Genomic DNA, 6,197 nt, shown 5'->3' on the forward strand with positions numbered 1-6,197 from the left:
CAGTGTGGTCTGGGGTCAGTGCAGCAGCAGCCAGGGTGAAACCGGTCCTTTCTTTGGGCTGTTTGCTCAATGCCTGCCTGCATTCCCCGCTGCCTGTGTGATCAGGCGACCAAGTTCAGCTCCAAGACAAACGCCATTATCCATTATCCCCCTTTGTCCCCCAGAGAGATATATCCTAAGTTCTCCCTCTGGCAAAGGTTCCAGTGTTCCATCTGTCACCCATCTGTCTCGCTCTCTCTCCTCCACTCCAGCATTTTAACATCATTGGAATTTTCTCTTTGACTCTCAACTTTTTTCACCTTTCCCCCTCCCTCTTTTCACCTCCCTCCATCTCTCCATCCCTCCATATCTCTCTCCCATCCCCCTCCTCTCCCAATGTGGCCCCAGACACCCAGCAGTCTGGAAGCTGTCCACCCGGACCCTGTTCCCTGAGGCCCTGCTGCTCAGCCCCGTAGGTAATGGCCATTGTTTGTCCTCATTGTTCCCTGACTGGGCCATATTGTGGCTCAGCGGGACGTCAGGAGCACAAAGACACAAGGCCTGCCGCATTGTCTCACACTCCAAATGAAGAAGAGAGAGAGAGAGAGAGAGAGAGAGAGAGAGAGAGAGATTTTTTTTTTTACATGGGTGAGGGGTGGGAGGGTGGAGAGAGGGTATTGTTGGAGATGAGGGCTGCATGGTGCTCATTAATGCACCAGCACTACACTCATTTGGATCCAAATCCCAAACAGCGTCCCTCCAACACACACACACTTGTGAGAGGGCACACACAGAGTTATCCACAAGCACACACACACAAGCGCACACAAATGCACCCATTCACGCACACACACACATGCATCCACACACACACATTCCCATAGGGATGTGTTCCTGTAGGGATGCAGTCAAGTGTCGATATATGAACGAGCAAACGGCAAGCGGTACCGGAGCACCAAGTCTAGGTCCAAAAGGCTTCTTAACAGCTTCTACCCCCAAGCCATAAGACTCCTGAACAGCTAATCATGGCTACCCGGACTATTTGCATTTTACATTGTTGTAATTGAACAGTGCATAACGGTGCTCTAAGATGGAGTTGCTTCACCTGCTTCACGCTGTGGAAGAACACCAGAGAAGGATGAGTGTGTGAAGTTGAATCAGACCAGAACTTCTGCCCTCGTCGCCATACAGACTGACACAAGTTCACTGGCAATATACCTCCCCCACAGTGTTGACTCTGTTGTGTGGCCAGGCAGTCCACACAGAGAACACCATGTAATCGTCTGTCATTTTACATTTACATTTTAGTCATTTAGCAGACGCTCTTATCCAGAGCGACTTACAGGTAGTGAGTGCATACATTATTATTATTTTTTTTTATTATTATTATTATAATTTTTTTATTACCCCCGTGGGAATCGAACCCACAACCCTGGCGTTACAAACACCATGCTCTACCAACTGAGCTACATCCCTGCCAGCCATTCCCTCCCCTACCCTGGATGACGCTGGGCCAATTGTGCGCCGCCCCATGGGTCTCCCGGTCACGGCCGGCTACGACAGAGCCTGGATTCGAACCAGGATCTCTAGTGGCACAGCTAGCACTGCAATGCAGTGCCTTAGACCAGTGCGCCACATGATGCCCATGGTGGAGGAAGGTCAACATAGATAAGGACAGTTTGTAGGTTGGCCTGTACCTCTGGATGTACATCTGATGGGGGGGGGGGAAACAAATATTGGTGTATTGATATTTGCATTACACTTACAGCACCTATTTTCTGTACATACCCAGCTAGCAGCAAACATTCCCACAACTTTAGAGAACGTTCCCTTGAGAGTCTCATTAGGTCATTACCTAACATTTTCATAGGAGTGTTCCGGTGATGTCCAAGAGACCATTCCCGTAGCCCTTTCCTGCAGTCAAATTACCAAATCGCCCTCAAGTGGCCTCATGGGTGGAATGTTATTAATATTTAAAATAATTTAATAATTCATAAATATTATTTCAAAACACTTTCCCATGAAATGTGTCTAGAACATTAATATCTTATATTCTGAGAACATGGCAACCATGTTCTGAGTATGTTTGGTGTGACATTAACATAATTCCCTTCTAAATCTAAAGCCAAAACATGCTAAATAGGTTCTCAGGAGGTTTTTGCTAACATACATAGAATATTCACCTACAGTGAGGGAAAAAAGTATTTGATCCCCTGCTGATTTTGTACGTTTGCCCACTGACAAAGAAATGATCAGTCTATAATTTTAATGGTAGATTTATTTGAACAGTGAGAGACAGAATAAGAACAACAAAATCCAGAAAAACGAATGTCAAAAATGTCATAAATTGATTTGCATTTTAATGAGGGAAATAAGTATTTGACCCCCTCTCAATCAGAAAGATGTCTGGCTCCTAGGTGTCTTTTATACAGGTAACGAGCTGAGATTAGGAGTGCTCCTAATCTCAGCTTGTTACCTGTATAAAAGACACCTGTCGACAGAAGCAATCAATCAATCAGATTCGAAACTCTCCACCATGACCAAGACCAAAGAGCTCTCAAAGGATGTCAGGGACAAGATTGTAGACCTACACAAGGCTGGAATGGGCTACAAGACCATCACCAAGCAGCTTGGTGAGAAGGTGACAACAGTTGGTGCGATTATTCGCAAATGGAAGAAACACAAAAAGAACTGTCAATCTCCCTCGGCCTGGGGCTCATGCAAGATCTCACCTCGTGGAGTTGCAATGATCATGAGAACGGTGAGGAATCAGCCCAGAACTACACGGGAGGATCTTGTCAATGATCTCAATGCAGCTGGGACCATAGTCACCAAGAAAACAATTGGTAACACACTACGCCGTGAAGGACTGAAATCCTGCAGCGCCCGCAAGGTCCCCCTGCTCAAGAAATCAACCATTTATCGGATCATCAAGAACTTCAAGGAGAGAGGTTCAATTGTTGTGAAGAAGGCTTCCAGGGCGCCCAAGAAAGTTCAGCAAGCACCAGGACCGTGTCCTTTCTGATTGTTTGGGGCATCCGGAAAACACCTTGTCCGGAGAAGACAAGGTGAGCACTACCATCAGTCCTGTGTCATGCCAACAGTAAAGCATCCTGAGACCATTCATGTGTGGGGTTGCTTCTCAGCCAAGGGAGTGGGCTCACTCACAATTTTGTCTAAGAACACAGCCATGAATCAAGAATGTTACCAACACATCCTCTGAGAGCAACTTCTCCCAACCATCCAAGAACAGTTTAGTGACGAACAATGCCTTTTCCAGCATGATGGAGCACCTTGCCATAAGGCAAAAGTGATAACTAAGTGGCTCGGGGAACAAAACATCGACATTTTGGGTCCATGGCCAGGAAACTCCCAGACCTTAATCCCATTGAGAACTTGTGGTCAATCCTCAAGAGGTGGGTGGACAAACAAAACCCCCACAAATTCTGACAAACTCCAAGCATTGATTATGCAAGAATGGGCTTCCATTAGTCAGGATGTGGCCCAGAAGTTAATTGCCAGCTCCCCCCCCTCTCTCTCTCTCTTTTCTCTCTCTCTCTCTCTCTCTCTCTCTCTCTCCCTCATTCACTCCCCATGTTCCTCTAGTTGTCCATCCTTTCTCCTTCTCCCTCTTTCTCTAGCTGTCCTATAATATCCTCCCCCTCTCCCTATCTTCATTCAATTATTTTCCAGTCATCCCCTCTCTTAACCCCCCTCCTCCCTCCCACCTTCTCCCAGTTCTGCAGTAATGAGCATGCTCTAGCCACAGGCCCGGCCGTGGTGCTAGTTAATCCTTCCATTCAGCTGTAGGGTCATTTAGAGTAGGAGCACCCAGAGCCCCTTCCAACAGTTAATTAAACATTCCTGCTGCTGCCTCGTTACCTCCATCACCTAAAAACACTCCCCCTTACCACTCCCCTCCAAATCCAACTTCCCCTTTGGCACCTCTCCCTTTCTAAAACCTTCCCTACTCCCCCACCTTCCACACCCCCCCAAAACCATCCTGCCTAATAGGGTCGTTTTGGAGGCTCTGAATGCCCATGCGTGTTTACATTGAACCAAGGCCACAGTCACCCCTCCGTGACTGGTGGTTGGTGGAGGGGGAGAGGGCTCTTTGCTGATGACACTGCAGTCACAGTTCTCCTCAGTCAGGTGATGCTCTGTAAGTTAGTGAAATTAAGTGTGAATTTCATTTATTTTCTCCAGTAGGTTGTCATTTTGTGCTATTGTCAGATCAATAGTTAGGGAATATTTACATACTTGTATAACATTTTTGCAAAGAACAACAATCCTTTTGGATAAGTTGAAACCCGCTGGATGTGCCAGAACAGAGCACAAGTACAGTGCATTCGAAAAGTATTCAGACCCCTTCCCTTTTTCCACATTTTGTTATGTTACAGCCTTATTCTAAAATTGATTAAATACATTTTTCCCCTCATCAATATACACACAATATCCCATAATATTGTTTTCAAATGTATTCAAAATAATAACAAAATTCCTTATTTACATAAGTATTCAGACCCTTTGCTATGAGACTCGAAGTTGAGCTCAGGTGCATCCTGTTTCCATTGATCATCCTTGAGATGTTTCTACAACTTGATTGGAGTCCACCTGTGGTAAATTAAATTGATTTGACATGATTTGGAAAGGCACACACCTGTCTATGTACTGTAAGGTCCCACGGTTGACAGTGCATGTCAGAGCAAAAACCAAGCCACGAGGTTGAAGGAATTGTCCGTATAGCTCAGAGACAGGATTGGGTCGAGCCACAGATCTGGGGAAGGGTACCAAAAAATGTCTGCAGCATTGAAGGTCACCAAGAACACAGTGGCCTCCATCATTCTTAAATGGAAGAAGTTTGGAACCACCAAGACTCTTCCTAGAGCTGGCCGCACGGCCAAACTGAGCAATCGGGGGAGAAGGGTCTTGGTAAGGGAGGTGGCCAAGAACCCGATGGTCGCTCTGACAGAGCTCCAGAGTTCCTCTGTGCAGATGGGAGAACCTTCCAGAAGGACAACTGTCTCTGCAGCACTCCACCAATCAGGCCTTTATGGTAGAGTGGCCAGATGGAAGCCACTCCTCAGTAAAAGGCACATGACAGCCCGCTTGGAGTTTGCCAAAAGGCACCTAAAGGACTCTCAGACCAGGAGAAACATGATTCTCTGGTCTGATCAAATCAAGATTGAACTCTTGGCCTGAATGCCAAGCGTCATGTCTGGAGGAAACCTGGCACCATCCCTACGGTGAAGCATGGTGGTGACAGCATCGTGCTGTGGGAAGGTTTTTCAGCGGCAGGGACTGGGAGACTGGTCAGGATTGAGGGAAAGATGAACGGAGCAAAGTACTGCGAGATCCTTGATGCAAACCTGCTCCAGAGCACTCAGGACCTCAGACTGGGGTGAATGTTCACCTTCCAACAGGACAACAACCCTAAGCACACAGCAACACAGGAGGGGCTTCAGGACACATCTCTGAATGTCCTTGAGGGGCCCAGCCAGAGCCCAGACTTGAACCAGATCGAACATCTCTGGAGAGACCTGAAAATAGCTGTGCAGCGATGCTCCCAATCCAACCTGACAGAGCTTGAGAGGATCTGCAGAGAAGAATGGGAGAAACTCCCCAAATACAGGTGTGCCAAGCTTGTAGCGTCATACCAAAGAAGACTCAAGGCTGTAATCACTGCCAAAGGTGCTTCAACAAAGTACTGAGTAAAAGGTCTGAATACTTATGTAAATGGGATATTTCAGTTTTAAATGTTTAATACATTTGCACAAAATAAAAAATAAAATGTTTTTGCTTTGTCATCATGGGGTATTATGTGTAGATTGATGAGGGGGAAAAAAACAATTTAATCAATTTTAGAATGAGGCTGTAACGTAACAAAATGTGGAAAAAGTCAAGGGGTCTGAATACTTTCCGAATGCACTGTATATGAAGGAGCTCAACAGAATACCTGTCACTCAATACTTACCAAAAATCACAACAGTTTATCCATCCTTTCAGAGAGTAAACCTCATACTTTTGCAAACATTATGACGTATTTCAAAACGGGTGTGTTTGTTTTTGTTCTTTGTGATTAAAGGGGATTTTATTTGACTGTAAGGAATTCACCCAGCACTTCTTTGCACCCTCGTTCTACTGATAAAGTCTCTACCCCATAAATGACCTCTGTCTCACCCTCCTTCACTCAAACTGCCTTGAAACACCAATACACC

This window comes from Coregonus clupeaformis, chromosome 19 (genome assembly GCF_020615455.1).
Source record: "Coregonus clupeaformis isolate EN_2021a chromosome 19, ASM2061545v1, whole genome shotgun sequence".
In the NCBI taxonomy this organism is placed as follows: Eukaryota; Metazoa; Chordata; class Actinopteri; order Salmoniformes; family Salmonidae; genus Coregonus; species Coregonus clupeaformis.